The sequence below is a fragment of the Colobus angolensis genome, unplaced genomic scaffold, assembly GCF_000951035.1.
Source record: "Colobus angolensis palliatus isolate OR3802 unplaced genomic scaffold, Cang.pa_1.0 Scaffold147, whole genome shotgun sequence".
In the NCBI taxonomy this organism is placed as follows: Eukaryota; Metazoa; Chordata; class Mammalia; order Primates; family Cercopithecidae; genus Colobus; species Colobus angolensis.
The window spans coordinates 838,592-858,993 of NW_012114566.1; positions in this window are offsets into that span (position 1 = coordinate 838,592).

A 20,402-nucleotide genomic window follows, 5' to 3' on the forward strand; every position below is an offset into this window, starting at 1 on the left:
CCTGGAGAGGGCTATAAAGTATACTTCATTCTATAGATCAGAAACTGAAGTTTAGAGAGGTTAAATGGCCTGCCAAAAACTCACAGGCAGCTTTACAGTAAGTTATTTCCAGTGAGTTATTACAATTGTAATCCCAATACTTGTCTCCTACCCTATATTATGGCTCTCATGAGATGACTACAAGTGCTCTATAGCTGCACAATATTATTGTCATATGAGAATATTCATGAGAATATGTGTATAAACTTCTTCAAAGTCAAGCAAGGCATCTGTGGGCTTAGGCCACCAGGTTGTGGCTGCCTCCAGGCTGTTTCCAGACTCCCCACTTCCCACCCTCCCTCCACTCCATCTGCTGCTTTTCCGCCCCTTTCACACTCCCTGTCAATTTCCTGAATCACAGGTCCATTCAGAAGACTGTACGATGACGGAAAGAGGTGAGGGAGGGACCCTCGAGCCCCAAGTGAACTGCACCGAAACACTATGAGGTACATAAAGGAGAGGACACTACTGGGGGCATTGAATTCCCACAATGGAGCCAGGCTAAAGAAAATGAAGGGAGAGCGAAAACAAAAGGAATTTCAATCTAATTCTGAGTCTAAGCACAGGAACTTGAGCCTGTGGACTGCAGTAGGGTGGATGGGCTAGGTGGGAATAAGAAACCCTCGGTTATGGGCTCAGATCTGTGGCTTGCTTACAAGGAATTTTGGGCAAATTAATTATTGGGCCTAGGTTTCCTTACCACTGAACGGCTAGGTTATATATGCAGTTTCTTCTAACTCTGATATGTGCTAAGATGTCTACCTGACACTGTAATTTTGTGTTTTCATTGAAGCATAAAATTGCATCATATGATTCAGCTGCCATTTGAACTTCAATGTCAAGTTTTGATGCTCTTGGGGAGTAGGTTTTTAAAACATAGTAACAATTTTAACTGTAAAAGTATTATTTTGAAGTTAATCTTACTCCAATTTCAATATAAGAGGAAAAAAATGACAATTTATTTCATTGTAATCACAGCAAATATTTCACTCATTTCCTCATTCATTTAGCCAACATTGAAGGAACACTTACTGTGGGCTGATTCCTTACTGTACTTACCTTAGGCAATCAGAGTCTTTTCAGTTGGGGGACAGAGACAATACAGAGTGGATAAGGCTGTGGATCATTTTAGAATATAGGTAAACCCAGGATGGCATGGCAGGTATAAAAGAGCAAAAAGGGCAACTAGCCTGACTTTCCCATGAAGAATGAATAGGAGCCCATCCAAGACAAATGGAGTAATCTGTACTGTGTCCCAGCGAGGACTGGAGATAGTCAAGGAATCATAGGAAAATAGGAAGAGTCTATCAAAAGGACTGGATATTTTGATGACTAAATCATGAAATTCTCTCATACACTACCTGTAATTGAGTTTAAACAATTCCTTTGCTATTTGTTACCCTTGTGAGGTTTCTAAATGATGTGAATCTTATGGCAGTGCCTAGTACTTGTTATATCCTGACTTGTTCTTAGAAACAAACATGCCTAAAGTCACAGAAAATTAGATATGAAAAGGACCTAATAAATCAAGTATTCCAACCCATTCACTCAGAGAGATAAACAAATTGCTACTAGACTTCACAGCAGCAGAGCCAAATCTAGTTTCCAAATATCTGGGCTCCTAATGATTTTGTATTTTTTCTACTGAAACTCCCTGCACTTCCCACCAACCTTTATGTAGAAATTCCAGGGAAGGAAGTCAAATATTCTCTGTCATTCTGTGAATCAGCTACCAATCATTTAGGAAGTATGCCAGACCACAGAATCGATCATGACTATATTGCAGTTGTGCTACCATGCACAGAGTTGTGTGCCATATAATTGATATTTTGGTCAATGATGGACTGCATGGGCAATGGTGATGGTGGTCCCATAGGATAACAACGGAGCTGAAAACTTCCTGTTGCCCAGTGACATCATAGCACAATGCATTGCTCACAAGTCTGTGGTGATGCTGCTGTAAACAATCACACTGCGTTGCAAGTCATGTAAAAGTATAGCACATACAATAACATATAGTACATAATACTTGAAATGTCTATGTCACTGGCTTATGTATTTACTATGCTATGCTTTTCAACCATTATTTTAGAGTATACTTCTCATTCTTCTTATAAAAAGTGTTAACTGTAAAACAGTCTCAGGTAGGTCCCTCAGGTTGATATTCTAGAAGAAGTCATTGTTTTCATAGGAGATGACAGCTCCATGCATGTTTCTGCCCCCAAAGACCTTCCAGTGAGACAAGTTGTGGAGGTGAAAAACAGTGATGCTGATGTTCCTGATCCTATGTAGGCCTAGGCTAATGTGTGTGTTTGTGACTTAGTTTTTAACAAAAGAGTTTTAAAAGTTAAAAAATATAAAAATTTTTAAAATAGAAAAAACTTATAGAATAAGGATATAAAGAAAGATAATATTTTGTACAACTGTAATAATAGGCTCATATTTTAAGCTAAGTGTTATTACAAAAGAGTTAAAAGGTTAAAAAAATTAAAAGTTTGTAAAGTAAAAAAGTGACATTAAGCTAAAGATAATTTATTATTGAAAAGAAAATTGTTTTTATAAATTTAGTGTAGCCTACGTGTGCAATGTTTATAAAGTCTACAGCAGTGTACAGTAATGTCCTCAGCCTTCACATTCACTCACCGACACCCAGAGGAACTTCTAGTCCTGCGAGTTCCATTCATGGTAAGTACCCTGTACAGGTATACCGTTTTTATACTGTATTTTTGATACTGTATTTTATGCTGTATTTTTACTCTGCTTTTTCTGAGTTTAGAGATGTTAGATACACAAATACTTACCATTGTGTTACAGTGGTCTACAGTATTCAGTATAGTCACATGCTGTACAGGTTTATAGCCTAAAAGCAATAGGCTATAGCATATAGCCTAGGTGTGTAGTAGACTATACCATCTAGGTTTGTATAAGTACACTCTTATGTTTGCACAATGATGAAATCAGTTAAGGATGCACATCTCAGACCATATCTCCATCATTATGTGGCTGTATTTATATGTTCAATATTTTGAAATTTTTTTCATTTAAAATAGTCTTAGCTGGAAAGACTTATAAATGCAGACAGTGACTGAATATTGCAAAAATTTCCTCAGAGCTGACTAAAAAAGTGGAGTGGCAGTTGACACTGAACTCAGATTCCCTGTTCATTTGGCAAACATTTAATGAGCACCTAATATGTGCCAGGCACTGTTCTAAGAAGTGAAAAAAATGGAGCAACTGTAATAAGACAATGTCCTGGGTCACATGGTGCTCATCTACTGAGTGAGATAAAACATAAGCAATGAAATGCACATTACTAAAAAGTTGAACAGTAACAATCATATGACAAAGATTCAAAATACAGAAAGTGAAGAATGTTTTCTTTAAATTCTAAAGGATTAAAAAGTGCAATAAGAGGAAACTGTATTGACTCCTACTTCCAGAAAAGACACTTGAATACATTGAAGCCTTTTGCATTCACCTTCCTCTGTCACAAAGTCATTCTTAGAAACATAGTGGGAAGAGGTAGGAGGCACTCTCGAATTTCTTCTGGAGTATCAAGAACCACCCTCCTATCTCTTCTCAGATTGGTTTTGAGAGACATCAAGCCTTATCACTTTCTCCTCCAAATACAAGGGAGATCTTGTGTTTTTGTATTATTTGGGCAATGGTTCTTCTTTGCAATACCTGTACTGCAGTTTCTTCAGGAACAGAAAACAGAAGAAAACACTCTACCTGTTTTGTGGGATATATTTGAAGTAGAGGGGCCTCTTCTTTAACCATTTGATCCTGGTGACATATGGCTAGGGCATTTTCCATACTTGTAGGGAATCCTGAAGCTTTTAAGTGCATTGGTGGCCTGAGGTCAATGATTATACATGGCTCCCTTCCTTTCCCAAAACACCCAGGTTACAAAATGTTGCATTAAATTTCAGAAAGTTCATTGAAGACCATCAATAATCATCTTCCTAATGATCCCTTCAAAAAACAATCATATTTCTCTTCATTATGGAGAATGAGTTCTAACTGGCTTAGGCAGGGGGGTTGCAATCCAATAATGCACATGTTCAGAGGCCTCTTGGCAAAAGGACTTTGGGCCACCAGTCTGCACTGTTCAGGGAGTAAAATTCACAGGGATGACCAGCAGGATTAACAGGGATAACAGTCAATACTGTTAACTGCTGTTATTGAAAACAAAAGAGGATACCAACTTTTTTAATTTTATAAAGGAGTTTTAAATATATACATGTAAAAATGGTTGCTCCTGAAATTCATAGAATAAATACAATGGAATCCTTAAAATATTAATTGTTAACTCTACCCATATATTAGAACTACAAAAGTCTACAAATGAAATTAAGAAACTAAATAAATAAAGAGATATTCTATGTCTATGGATGGAAAGACTCAATAATGTTAATATGTCAGTTTTTCCTAACTTGATCTATAGAATCAAAGTTATTTTGTGGATAAATACAAACTAATTCTAAGGTTTATATGGAGAGGCAAAAGACCCAGAATAGCCAACACAATGTCAATGGTAAAAAACAATGTTGGAGGCCTGACATTACCCAACTTCAAGAATTACTGTAAAGTTACAGTAAATAAGACAGTGTGGTATTGGCAAGAGAATAGACAAAACAGGGTAGAACACCCAGAAATAGATCCACATGAATATAGTCAATGGAAATTTCACAAAGGAATGAAGACATTGAAAGAGAAAAGATAGTCTTTTTCAATAAATGGTACTGGGGCAGCTGGACATCCACATGCAAGAAAAAAAAATGAATCTAGACACAAATCTTACATCATATACAAAAATTAACTCAAAATGGATCATAGACCTAAATGTAAAATGCAAAACTATAAAACCCTTAGAAGATAACACAGGAGAAAAAATATATGACATAGAATTTGGCAATAACTTTTTTATATATAACAACAAAGGCATAATCTAAGAAAGCAATAACTGAATTTTATTAAAATTAAAAATTTATGCTCTGGAGAAAGGAGGTGGAGCAATATGGCCTGACCAAATATAAGCTTCTACTGATCACCACCCCTGACAGGAACATTAAATTTAACAACTATCTACACAAAAAATCACCTTCATAAGAACCAAAAATTAGGTGAGTAATCATAGTACCTGGTTTTAACTTTCTATCACTGAAAGAGGCACTGAAGAGGGTAGGAAAGACAGTATTTGATCACCAACGCAACTCCTCTCCCATGCCCTGACATAGAGGGAATCTGTGTGTTGTGGGGAGAGAGAGTGCAGTGACTGTGGGACTTTGCCTGGGAACTTAGTGCTGCCCCGTCACAGCAGAAAGCAAAACTGGGATGAACTCAGCTGATATCCATGGAGGGAAGGTTAAGTCAAGTGCTAGCCAGAGAGGAACTGCCCATCCCAGAGGCTGGAACTTGAGTTTCAGCAAGGTTAGCCACCACGGGCTAAAGTGCTCTGGGGTCCTAAATAAATTTGAAAGGCAGTCTAGGCCACAAGGACCACAACTCCTAGGCAAATCCTAACACTGTGCTGGGCTCAGAGCCAGTGGACTTGTTGGGCATGTGACCTAGTGAGACACCAGCCATGGCAGCCAAGGGAGTGCTCTTGCCACACTTCCGCCAACCCAAGGCAGCGCAGTTTGCAGCAAGAAAAGTGACTCATTTCTTCTATTTGATGAAAGGAGAGGAAAGAGTAAAGAGGATTTTGTCTTGCAACTTGGATGTCAGCTCAGTCATAGTAGGATAGCGCAGCAGGGAGAGTCATGAGGTCATTACAATAGACCCTACCTCCTGGAAAATGTTTATAGATACACCCTGAGCCAGAAGGGAACCTGCTGCCTTGAAGGGAAGCATCCAATCATAGCAGGATTTATTCCCTGCTGACTAAGGAGCCCTTGGCCCCTGAATAATCAGCAGTGATACCCAGGTAGTAAGTCACGGTCCTTGAGCAAGACTTTGAGACATGCTGACTTCAAGTATGAAACAGCACATTTCAAGCTGTGGTGGCTGTGGTGATAAGACTCTTCCTGCTTGAAAAAGGCAGAAGGAAGAGTAAAGGGGACTTTGTCTTGAACCTTAGGTACCAGGTCAGCCACAGAGGGAGAGAACACAGGGTAGGCTCTTAGGGTCTCTGATCCCAGGCCTGGGCTCTTGGATGGCATTTGTAGATCTGCTCTAGGTCAGAGGGAAGCCCACTGCCCTGAAGAGTGAGTCCTAGGCTTCGCAGCATTCACCATAAACTGACTGAAGAGCCCTTGGGCCTCAAGGGAACATAAATGGTAGCCTGGCAGTACTCCCCATGAACCTGAAGTGGTGGTGGCCACAGGGTGAGGTTTCTCTACCTGTGGAAAGGGGAGGAAAGAGTGGGAAGAACTGAGTATTATGGTTTCAGTGCCAGCTCAGCTGCAGTACAATAGAACACCAGGTAGCCTTCTAAGGTTTTTGACTCCAGTCTCTGGTTCCTGGATGGCACCTGTGAATGTACCTGGGGCCTGGAGGAGCTCATCTCCCCAAAGGGAGAAACACAGGCATGGCTGGCTTCACCACTTACTGATTGTAGAGCCCTAGGACCTTGAGCAAACATAGGCAGTAGCCAGGTAGGGGTTACAGCAGACCTTGAGCAAGACCCAATGCTGTGCTGGTTTAAAGTCTAACCCAGCAGAGTCCCAGTGGTGGTAGCCACAGGGGTGCTTGTGTCACTCCACCCCCAACTCCAAGCACAGAGAGACACTCCATTTGTTTGGATAAAGTAAAGGGAGAGAACAAAAGTTTCTGGTAATCCAGAGAATTCTTGCAGATCTTATCTAACACCACCAAGGTGGTACCTCTATGAGTCGGAAAGAACCAGAGTATTACTGGGCTTGGAGTACCCCCAAGCCCAGTAATCTAAACTGTAATGCAGATACAGTTTAGATGACAACACCCAAATCCCTTCAAATACTTGGAAAGTCTTCCCAAGAAGAATGAGTACAAACAAGGTTAGACCACAAAGACTACAATAAATATTATACCTAAGTCTTTAATGCCAGACACCGAGAAAACATCTATAAGCATCAAGAGCATTCAGGAAAACATTACCTCACCAAACAAACTAAATAAGGCACCAGGGACCAATCCTGGAAAACAAAAGATATATGATCTTTCAGACAGAGAATTCAAAGCAGCTGTTTCAAGGAAACTGAAAGAATTCAAGATAGCACAGACAGGAATTCAGAATTCTACCAGATAAATTTAAAAAGCTATTGAAATAATTTAAAAGATCAGACAGAAATTCTGGAGCTGAAAAATGCCAATGGGATACTGAAGAATGCATCAGAGTCTTTTAATAGCATAATTGATCAAGCAGAAAGTAGAATTAGTAAGCCTGAAAACAGGCTATTTGAAAACACACCGTCAGAGGAGACAAAAGAAAAAAGAAAACAAAAACAATGAAGCATGCCTACAGAATCTGGAAAATAGCCTCCAAAAAGCAAATCTGAGTTATTGGCCTAAAGAGGAGATAGAGCTGGAGGAGTACAAAGTTTATTCAAGGGATAATAACAGAGAACGTCTCAAATATAGAGAAAGATATCAATATTCAAGTACAAGAAGTGTGTGGAAAACTAAGCAGACTTAAGGAAGACTACCTCAAGGCATTTAATAACGAAACTCCCTAAGGTCAAGGATAAAGAAAGAATCTTAAAAGCAGCAAGAGAAAAGAAACAAATGACGTACAATGCAACTTCAAGATGTCTGGCAGCAGGCTTTTCAGTAAAAATCTTATAGGCCAGGGGAGGGGGCATGACATATTTAAAGTGCTGCAGGGAAAAAAAAAGAAAAAAGAAAAAGAAAAGAAAAAAAAACACACTTTTAACCTAGAATAGTATATCCGGAAGAGCATTTGAAAAAATATCCTTCAAATCTGAAAGAGAGACAAAGACTTCTAGACAAGCAAAAGGTGAGGGATTTAATTAACACCAGACCTGTTCTATGAGAAATGCTAAAGGAAGTTCTTTAATCAGAAAGGAAAGGGTGTTAATGAAATCACCTGAAGGTCCAAACTCACTGATACTAGTAAGTACAGAGAAAACACAAGATATTATAATATGTAATTGTTGTATATAGAACTACTCTTATCTCAAGTAGAAAGACTATAAGATGAAGCAATCAAAATAATAACTACAACAACTTTTCATGATATAGCAAAATGAGATATAAATAGAAACAACAAAATTTAAAACCAGGGGGATTAAGTTAAAGTGAAGAGTTTTTATTAGTTTTCTTTTTGCTTACTTGTTTGCTAATAAAATCAGTGCTAAGTAGTTATCAGATTAAAATAATGAGTTATAAGATAGTATTTGCAAATCTCATGGTAATCTTAAACCAAAAAACATACAACAGATAATGTAAAAAATAAAAAGCAAGGAATAAAAACAAACCACCAGAGAAAATCACCTTCACTAAAAGAAAGATAGGAATGAAAGAAAGAAGTCCACAAAACAACCAAAAAAACCACAAAATAGCATAAGCAAATCCTTTCTTATCAAAAATAACATTGAATGCAAATGGACTAAACTCTTCAACCAAAATACAGAGAGTGCCTGAATGAATTTTTAAAAACAGACTCAATAATCGGCCGGGCACAGTGGCTCACGCCTGTAATCCCAGCACTTTGGGAGGCTGAGGCGGGAGGATCACGAGATCAGGAGATCGAGACCATCCTGGCTAACATGGTGAAACCCCATCTCTACTAAAAAAACAGAAAACTTAGCCAGGCGTGGTTGTGGGCACCTGTAGTCCCAGCTACTTGGGAGGCTGAGGCAGGAGAATGGCCTGAACCTGGGAGGCAGAGCTTGCAGTGAGCTGAGATCGTGCCACTGCACTCCAGCCTGGGTGACAGAGCAAGATTCTGTATCAAAACAAACAAACAAACAAAAAGACTCAATAATCTATTGCCTACAAGAAATACATTTCACCTATAAAGACACAAATAGACTGAAAACAAAAGGATGGAAAAAGATGTTCCATGCCAATGGAAAACAAAAAGGAGTTGCAGTAGCTATATTTACATCAGACAAAATAGAGTTCAAGACAAAAACTATAAGAAAAGATGATGAAGGTCATTGTATAATAATAAAGGGGTCATCAATTCAGCAAGAGGACATAACAATTGTAAATATACATGCATCCAACATTGGAGCACCCAAATACATAAAGCAGATATTATCGGAGCTAAAGAGAGAGAGAGACCCCAACACAATTACAACTGGAGACTTCAACAACCCCATTCAGCATTGGACAGATATTCCAGACAGAAAATCAGAAAGAAACATGAGACTTAGCCTGCATTACAGACCAAATAGATCTAATAGCCTCTTACAGAACATTTCATTCAACAGCTGCAGAATACACATTCTTCTCATCAGCACATGAATCACTCTCAAGGATAGACCATACATTAGGTCACAAAACGAGTCTTACAAAATTCAAACAAATTGAAATAATATCAAGCTTCTTCTCTGACCCCAACGAAAGAAAACTAGAAATCAATAACAAGAGGAATTTTGGAAATTATACAAATATGTGGAAATTAAACAATACACTCCTCAGTGACCAATGGGTCAATGAAGAAATTAAGAAGAAAATTGAAAAATGTCTTGAAATAAGTGATACTGGAAATATAATATTCCAAAACTTATGAGATACAGCAAAAGCAATACTAAGAGGGAAATTTATAGCTATAAGTTCCTACCTCAAAAAAGAGGAAAAACTTCAAATAAACAATCTAACAATGCATTTTAAAGAGCTAGAAAAGCGAGAGAAAACCAAACCCAAAATTAGTAGAAAAAAAGAAATAATAAAGATCAGAGCAGAAATAAATGAAATAGAAGTAAAAAATGCAAAAGACCAATTAACAAAAAGTTTGCTTTTTGAAAAGAGAAGCAAATTGACAACCCTTTAGCCAGACTAAGAAAAAACAGAGAAGATCCACATAAATAAAACCTGAAATGAAAAAGAAGACATTACAACTGATATGGCAGAAATCAAAGAATCATCAGTGTCTACTATGAGCAACTATATGCCAATAAATCAGCAAATCTAGAAGAAATTGACAAATTCCTAGACACCAAGATTGAACCAGGAAGAAATCCAAAACATCAAAAGACCAATAACAAGTAATGAAATAGAAGGTGTAATAAAAAGTCTCCCAGTAAAGAAAAGCCTGGGAACTGACGGCTTTATTGCTGAATTCTACCAAACATTTAAAGAATGAATTCCAGTCCTACCCAAACTATTCCAAAGCATCGAGGAGGGAATATTTCCAAATTCATTCTACAAGGCCAGTATTACCCTGATACCAAAATTAGCTAAAGATGCATCAGAAAAAATAAAACTACAGGCCAATATATCTGATGAATTTTGATGTAGAAATCCTGAATAAAATTCTAGCAAACTAAATTTAATAATATCTTAAAAAGATTATTCATCATGAACAAGTGGGGTTTATACCTGGGATACAAAGATAGTTCAACATATGTAAATCCATCAATGTGATACATCATATCAACAAAATGAAGGATAAAAACCATATGATCATTCCAACTGATGCTAAAAAAGAACTTGATAAAATTAAACATCCTTAATTTTAAAAAAATTCAAAAAACTGGATATAGAAGAAACATGCTCCAAAACAATAAAAGCCATATACAACAGACCCATAGCTAGTATCCTACTGAATCGGAAAAAAACTTTCCCATAAGATCTGAAACATGACATGGACAGTCACTTTCACCACTGTTTTTCGACATAGTACTAGAAGTCCTAGCTAGAGTAATCAGACAAAAAAAGAAATAAAGGGCCTCCAAATTGGAAAGAAAGAAGTCAAATTATCTTTGCTTGCAAATGATATGATCTTATATTTGAAAAAATCTAAAGACTCCACCAAAAAACTATTAGAAATGATAAATAAGTTCAGTCAAGTTGCAGGACAAAAAATCAGTATCATTTCTATATGCCAACTGCAAACAATCTGAAAAAGAAATTAAAAAGCAATTCCATTCACAAAAGTCACAAATAAAATTAAATACCTAGGAATTAACTTAACCAAATAAGTGAAAAGCCTCTACAATGAAAACTATAAATCACTGATGCAAGAAATTTAAGAGGACACAAAAAATGGAAAGATATTATATAGTCATGAATTATAAGAATCAATATTGTTAAAATGCCCATACTACCCAAAGCAATCTACAGATTAAATGCAATCCCCTATCAAAATACCCATGACAATCTTCACAGAAATAGAAAAGAAAAAACTGCAAAAACTTATATGGAACCACAAAAGATCCAGAATAGCCAAAGCTATCCTGAACAAAAAGAACAAAACTGGGAGAATTATATTACCTGACTTCAAATTATACTACAGAGCTATAATAAACAAAAGAGTATGGCACTGGCATAAAAACAGACTCATAGACCAATGGAACAGAATAGGGAACCCAGAAAAAAAGTCCATACATTTATAGGAACTCATTTTCAGCAAAGGTACTGAGGACATACATTGGGAAAGTACAGTCTTTTCCATAAATGGTCCTAAAAAAAACAGATATCTATAGGCAGAAGAAGAAAACTAGACCCCTATCTCCCACTATATACAAAAATCAAGCTGATCAAGCCAAAATAGATTAAATACTTAAATCTAAAACCTCAAACTATAAAACTACTACAAGGAAACATTGAGGAAACTCTCCAGGACATTGAGTTGGCAAAGATTTCTTGAGTAATACCCCATAAGCACAGGCAACCAAAGCAAAAAGGACAAATGAGATCACAGCAAGTCAAAAACCTTCTACATAGCAAAGGAAACAATCAACAAGGTAAAGGGGCAACCCACAGAATGTGAGAAAATATTTTCAAACTACCCATCTGATAAGAGATTAATAACCAGCTGATATAAGGAGTTGAAACAACTCTATAGAAAAAAAATCTTGTAATCTGATTTTAAAAATAGACAGAATATCTAAATAGACATTTCTCAAAAGAAGATATACAAATGGCAGATATAAAAACGTGCTCAACATCACTGATCATCAGAGAAATGCAAATCAAAACAGAGACATCATCTTATTTACTGTACACTTTCTGTACATTGGGGAAATTACAGAAAGAGACTGTATTTCCCCAGTGACTTTTATCCAAAAGTCAGGCAATAACAAATGCTGGCAAAGATGTAGAGAAAAGGGAAACCTCCTACTCTGTTGGTGGGAATGTAAACTAGTGAAGCCACTATAGAGAACAGTTGGAGGTTACTGAAAAAAAAAAAAAAAAGAAAAACAGAGCTACCATATGATCCATCAATCCTATTGCTAGGTACTCAAAATAAAGGAAATGAGTATATAAAAGTGATATCTGCATTTCCATGTTTATTGTAGCACTTCACAACCACCAAGATTTGGAAGCAACCTAACTGTCCATCAACCAGTGAATGGATAAAGAAAATGTGGTACATATACACGGTGGATGATTATATACACATTTCAACCATAAAAAAAAAAAAATGAGATCCTGTCCTTTGCAACAACATGGATGGAACTGAAGGTCATTATGTCAAGTGAAATAAGCCAGGCACAGAAAGACAAACTTCACATGTTCTCACTCATTTTGGAAGCTAAATTTAAAACTACTGGAATAATGGAAATAGAGAGTAGAATAATGGTTATCAGGGGCTGGGAAGGGTAGTGGAGGTTGGGAGCTAGTGGAAATAGTTAATGGGTATAATAAATAGAATGAATAAGATCTAGTATTTGGTAGCACAAATACAAGAATATAGCACAAGGGTGACTATAGTCAATAATAGTCAAATATAGAACAAGGGTGACTATAGTCAATAATAATTCAATTGTACATTTTAAAATAACTGAAAGAGCATAATTGGTTTGTTTGTAACACAAAGGATAAATGCTCGATATGATGGATACCTCATTGACTCTAATGTGATTATTACACATTGCATGCCTATATCAAAATATCTCATGTACCCCATAAATACATATACTTACTGTGCACTCACAAAAAATAAAAATTAAAAAAACTGCTCTGTGATAATAATGGTCAATAGAATAGAAAGAGAAGCCTAAAACCGAAAGGAAGTATTTGCAAACAACATACCTGATGAAAGACTTTTATCCAAAACATGCAAAGAACACATAAAACTCAACAGTAAGAGAATAAGCTGATTTTAAAATGAGACAAAGACCTTAACAGACACATCATAAATGAAGATATACAGGGAGCAAATAAGCAATGTCATGATCAGGGAAATAGAAATTAAAACATAAATAAGATACCTCTACACACCTATTAGAATGGCCAAAATCCAGAACACTAACACCACCAGATGCTGGAGAGCATGTAGAGCCATGGGAAATCTCATTCACTGTTGGTGGCAATGCAAAATAATACAGCCACTTTGGAAGACAGTTTGGCAGTTTCCTACAAAGCTATATAAAATGCAGAATGTTGGCAAACTGACAAACTGCGTCTGCCACCCAGAAGGAATCCTGAGGGCAGTCACAACCCAAGCACGAGTGTTTCTTGTGATCAGGCACATATGAAGCCTGTTAGCAATAATATGAACCTGTGATCAATTAAGCAGCTGACCAATCATCACCTCCTCCCCCTGCTCTTTCCCCCCAATAAATACGAAGGGCTGTTGAAGCTTGGGTGCTGCCTTTCCTCACTAGAAGCAGGTAGTTCTCTCCTTCTTCTCCTGACCCCTTCCTTTAAAACAGTTTCTTTTGTCTTAAGTTTTCATGTCTACGTTCATCCCTTCATTCAGGGTCATAATGACAGTCTCAAGTAGTAACAGTAGTAACTGTCATAGTGGTGGTCTCAAGTAGTAACCGTGGCAGTCAGCCACACAGTTGCACTCCTTGGTATCTATTCAAAGGAGCTGAAAACTTACTTCCACACAAAAACCTATACATGGATGTTTATTGCAGCTTTATTCATAATTGCCAAAACTTGGAAGCAACTAAGACGTCCCTCAGTAGGTGAATGGATAAATGATCATATGTCCAGGCACAATGAATTGTTATTTAATGTCAAGAACAATTAAGTTATCGGGTCATAAAAAGGGAGGAAATACAAATGCATATTACTAAGTGAAAGAAGCCAATCTGAAAAGGCTACATACTGTATGTTTCCAACGATATGACATTCTGGAAAAGGCAAAACTATGAAGATAGTAAAAAGATCAGTGGTTTTCAGGAGTCAGGGGGTTGATATAGTGTCATACTATAGTATCATACTCTCTATGGTGAGTATGTGTAATTAAAAATTTGTCCAAGCTCATAGGATGTACAACATCAAGAGTAAACCCTAAGTTAAACTATGGACTTTGGGTGATGGTGATATGTCAGTGTAACCTCATCAATTGCAGCAAATGTACCACTCAATGGAGGATGTTGGTAACGGAGGAGGCCACACAAATACAGGGACAGAGGGACATATGAGATATCGCTGTACCTTCTGCTCAGTTTTGCTGTGAATCTAAAACTGTTCTAAAAAAATGGTCAATTTCTTAAAAAGAAAATAAGTACTAATGCTATAATGTGTATGAATCTTGAAATATTATGCTAAGTAAAAAGTCAATCACAAAAGACCACATATTATGTTATTTCATTTATTCAGAATGTCTTGAAATGGTACATCCATAGAGACGTATCTAGATTAGTGGTTTCTATAGCCTGGGGTTAATGATTAAGGAAAAGAGAAAGCTAATAGCTATGTGGTTTTGGCTAGGAGGTAAGATTAAAATGTCCAAAAATTAGTGTTGATGGTTGCAAGGCACTGTGAATACACTAAAAAGCACTTAATTATACAGTCTAAAAGGGTAGATGTTATAAGATGTAAGTTGTATCTCCATTTGTTTTTAAAAAAGATCAGCTCTAAAAATATCTTCACAAGGATAGTTCTATTAAGTGTGTAGTCAATGATAAGCAACACTTAAGTATGACATTAAGGTAACTTTCAATGCATGGGCTCAACTCATTTCTTTTTTAAACATTTTGTTGGAGATGATTAGCATACAAAAAACTGCACATAATTAAAGTACACAACTTGATGAGTTTAGAGATAAGTGTATAATCTTGAAACCATCATCACAACCAAGGCTATAAACTTACTCACCACTTCTCAACATTTCCTCCTGCCATCTTTATTATTTTTAGTTTTAATCATTTATAAGGTTTTTCTTTTGTGGTAAGAGGTCTTAACAAATGATCTACCCTCTTAGCAAATTTTTAAGTATACTATACATTATTGTTAACTATGGGCCCTGTGTTGTACAGTAGACCTCCAGAACTTACTTATCTTGCATAACTAAAATTTTGTACTCCTTGAATGACACCTCTTTCTTTCCCCTCTTCCTAGCCTCAGATGACCACTATTTTACTCTCTGATTCTATGAGTTTTATTATTTTGGATTCCTCATAAAGGTAGTTTTATGCAGTACTTGCCCTCCTGTGCCCGCTTATTCCACTTAGCATAATGTCTTTTAGATCCATTCATGTTATCGCAATGGCAAGATTTCCTTCTTGCGTAAGGTTAATCATATTCCATTATATAAATATACCACATTTTCTTTATCCTTCCACTTGTCTATGGACATTTAGGGTATTTTCATATCTTGGCTATTGTGAGTAATGCTGCAATGAACATGACAGTGCAGATATATTTTTGAGATCCAGATTTCAATTTCTTTGAATAAATACCCAGAAATAGGATTGCTGAATCATATGGTAATTATATTTTTACTTTTTTAGGAAACTCCATACTATTTTCAATAGTGGCTGCACCAAGTTATTACATTAATAATATATTAATACATTCCCACCAACAATGTACAGGGTTCCCTTTTCCCTACATCCTTGACAAAACTTGCTGTCCCTCAGGTTTTTAAAATAATAGCTTTTTAAACTGGTGTGAGGTGATATACCATTGTTTTGATTTGCATTTCCCTGACAATTAGTGATGTTGAGTACCTTTGCATATACTTGTTGACTATTTATATGTCTTCTTTAGTGAAATGTCTGCTCAATCTTATGTATTTTAGATATTAACTCCTTATCAAATGGATGGTTTGCAAATACTGTCACCCATTCAGTAGGTTGTCTTTACTTTTTGTTGAGTGTTATCTTCGCTGTGAGGAAGCTTCTTGGTTTGATGTAATCCCACTTGTCTATGCTTGCTTTTGTTACCTATGCTTTTGGTGTCATATCCAAGAAATCATTGTCAAATCCAATGTCTGGAAGATTTTATTCTGTTTTCTTCTAAGAGTTTTGCTTCAGGAGTTGCATTTAAGCCCTTAAATCATTTTGAGTTGATTTTTGTATATGGTATGAGATAAGAATCTAAAGTCATTCTTTTTGCCTGTGGGTATCCAGTTTTCCCAATACCATTTATTGAAGAGACTATCTTTTCCCCATTAAGTATTCTTGAGACCATCATCAAAGATTAGTTGACTTTATGTGCATGGTTTTGTTTCTGGCCTCTCTATTCTGTTTCATTTATCTACATGGCTGCATTTCAGTAAGTACCATAGTGTATTTATTTCTGTAGCTTATTATATATTATGAAATCAGAGAGTATGAACAACTTTGTTCTTTATTCTCAAAATTACATTGGCTACTCAGGGTCTTTTTTGGTTCCAAATAAACTTTAGAATTTTTTTTTTCTAGGCCTGCAAAAATTGTCATCAGGATTTTAATAAATATTTCATTGAATGTGTAGATTATTTTGAAAAGTATATAGATTTTAACAATATTAATTCTTCCAATCCATGAACACAAACATCCTTCCATTAATTCATGTTTTTAATTTTTTCAACAATATTTTATAATTTTCAGTGTAAAAAGTCTTTTGCCTCCTGACTTAAGTTTATTCCTAAGTATTTTACCTCTTTTGATGCTATTGTAAGTAGAATTTTTTCTTAATTTCCTTTTCAGAAAATTCCTTGTTGGTGTCTGATAGTGCAATTTAATTTTATATGTTGATTTTGTGTCCTGAAACTTTACTGAATCTATTTATTAATTCTTTTAGTATTTTTGTGGCATCTTTAGGCTTTCTACAAATAAGATGAAATCATTTGCAATCAGGACAATTTTACTTCTTCCTTTGTCACTTGGATGTCTTTTACTTCTTTGTCTTGCCTATTTGCTATGGCTAGGACTTCCGATATTATGGTGAATAAGAGAGGCAAGAGTGGCATCCTTACCATGTTCCGGATGTTAGGGGGAAAGCTTTCAGCTTTTCACCATTGGTATGACATTAGCTGTGGGCTAATCATAAATGGCCTTTATTGTATTGAAGTCAGTTCCTTCTATACGTAAATGTTGAGTTTTTATTATGGAAGAGTATTGAATTCTATCAAATGCTTTTCTTAAATCTATTGAGATTATAATGTGATTTTTACTCTTTATTCTGTTAATGTAAACCATCCTTGCATCCCAAAAATAAATCCTACTTTGTCATAGTGTATGATCCTTTTAAATGTGCTGTTGAATTTGGTTGGCTAGTATTTTGTGAAGATTTTTGCATCTATTTTTATAAAAGATATTAGCGTATAGTTCCTTTTCTTGTGATGCCTTTGGTAGCTGAACGATGCCTCAAAAACTGAATTTGGAAATGTTTCTTGTTCTTTTATTTTTTTTTTAGTTTATGACAAATTGGTATGTCTTCTTCTTTAAATATCTGATAAAATTATCCCTGAAGCCATCTGGTTCTGGGCTTTTATTTATTGAAAGTTTTATTATTATTATTATTATTATTACTGCTTCAATGTCTTTATTTGTTATTCATCTGTTCAGAAGTGCTATTTCTTCTTTATTCTGTGTTGGTATGTTGCATGTTTCTACGAATTACCCATTTCTTATAGTTTATTCAATCTGTTGATGTATAATTGTCAGAGTCCCTGTGATCCTTTTTGATTTTGATGACATCAATTGCAATATCTCTACTTTCATTTCTGATTTTATTTGAATCTTCTCTTTTGTCCTTAGTCTAGGTTTATTAATCTTCTTTATGTTTTCAAAGAAAAAAGAATGTCATTGATTTTTTTCTATTGTTTTCCTATTCTGTATTTCATTTATTTCTACTCTATTTTTTTCTTTTCTTCTGCTAAGTTGGGGCTTCATTTTTTCTTTTTCTAGTTTCTTGAGGTCCAAAATTACCTTGTTAATTTGAGATCTTTCTTCTTTTTAAATGCATATGTTCATTTCTATAAACTTCCCTTTCAGTACTGCTTTGCCTATATCCCAAAAGTTTGGGTATGTTTTGTTTTTGTTTGTTTCATGATATTTTTTAATTTCCTTTTTAATTTTTATTTGACTCAATAGTTATTTAAGTATATGTTGTTTAATTTCCACATTTTTGTGAATTTTCCTAGTTTCTTTCTATTATTGAGTTCTAGTTTCATTCCATTATGATCAGATAAAATACTTTAGATGATTTTAATTTTATTGAATTTGTGGAGAATTGTTTTGTGATCTAGCATGGACTCTATGCTAGAGAATGTTTACATGTATTTGGGAAGAATGAATATTGTGCTGATACTAAGTAGAATGTTCTATATATGTCTGTTAAGTCCATTTAGCCTATAGTATTCTTCAGTTCTGCTGTTTTATTGATTTTCTATCTAGATGATCTATCCTTTATTGAGAGTGGGGTATTAAAGTTACTTATGGCCAGGCTCAGTGGCTCATGCCTGTATTCCAGTACTTTGGGAGGCCAAGGCAGGCGGATCACGAGGTCAGGAGTTCGAGACCATCCTGGCCAACATGGTGAAACCCGTCTCTACCAAAAATACAAAAAAAAAAAAAATTAGCTGGACATGGTGGCACGTACCTGTAATCCCAGCTACTTGAGAGGCTGAGGCAGGAGAATTGTTTGAACCAGGGAGTTGGAGGTTGCAGTGAGCTGAGATCATGCCACTGCACTCCAGCCTGGCAACAGAGTGAGACTCCATCTAAAAAAAAAAAAAAAAAAGAAAAATTACATATTAGTATTATGTTTTCATTTCTTCTTTCGATTACAAAATGTTTGCTTTATATGCTTATATACTTAGGGTCTTTGATGTTGAGTGAATATAGATTTATAATTGTTTATTTTTTAATAAAATTGACCCCTTATCATCATTTAATGACCTTATTTATCTCTTGTGTAATTATTTGATTTAAAGTGTATTTTGTCTGATATAAAATGTAGCCACTCCTGTTCTATTTTGGTTATTTTTTACATGGACTATCTTTTGCCACCCCTTCACTTTTAGTCTATGTGTGTCCTTAAACTTAAACTGGGTCTCTTGCACACAGTGTGTATTTGGATATTACCTGTTATTTTTAAGTCCACTCAGCCATTTATGTCTTTTGATTGGGGAGTTTAGCCCTTTAAATTTAAAGTAATTAATGATAGGTAAGAACACTACAATTAACTTGACATTTTGTTAATTGTTTTCTGTCTCTTTTATAGTTCTCCTCTTCCTTTCTTCCTCTCTTGTTATCTTTATTGTGTTTTGATGGCTTTTGCTGTTATATATTTTGATTCTTTCCTCTTTATCTTTGATGTATCTACTGGAGGTTTTTCTTATGGTTACATTGAAAATTGAACATTTTATAATTGTGACAGTCTATTTGAAGCTGACAACATTTTAACTACAATTGCATGCAGAAGTTTACACTTTACTCCCCCGCAACTGTATGTTATTGATGTCAGATACTCTTTTTTATATTATGTTTACATTAACAAATTTCTATTGTTACTGGAATTCTTAATAATGTTGCCCTTTAACTCATTATAGTGTTAAAAGTAATTTATGTGTCACCATTACAATACTACAATATTCTGTGTTTATCTTTATATTGATCTTTACAGTGAAATTTATAATTTCATATGTCTTGGTTGTGCTGCTTAACTTCTTGTTTTCATTTCACTGTTAATCTAGTGCTGACAAACTCCTTTAGCTTTTGTTAGTTTGGGAAAGTCTTTAACTCTTCATCATTTTTTAAATGATAGTTTATTTGGGTATAATACAGATACTCAGCATCAGCAATATAATATAGATTTTTTTTTCCTTTCAGTATGCTGAATATATTATCCCATTCTTTCCTGACCTGTAATGTTTCTTTCTTTTTAGTAATATGATTTTAAAATTTATTTTTATTTTTAAGTTTAAGCATCCCCTTTGACAATACGGAAACATAGTCTTCGCTCACTCTTTGGATATACATACCTAAAACACTTAAAAGTGATTCCTCAATTTTCAATGACAAAGTAGGAAAAAAGAATATGTTCTTGAGCAGCAGTTCAATTTTTTCTGTACTCTT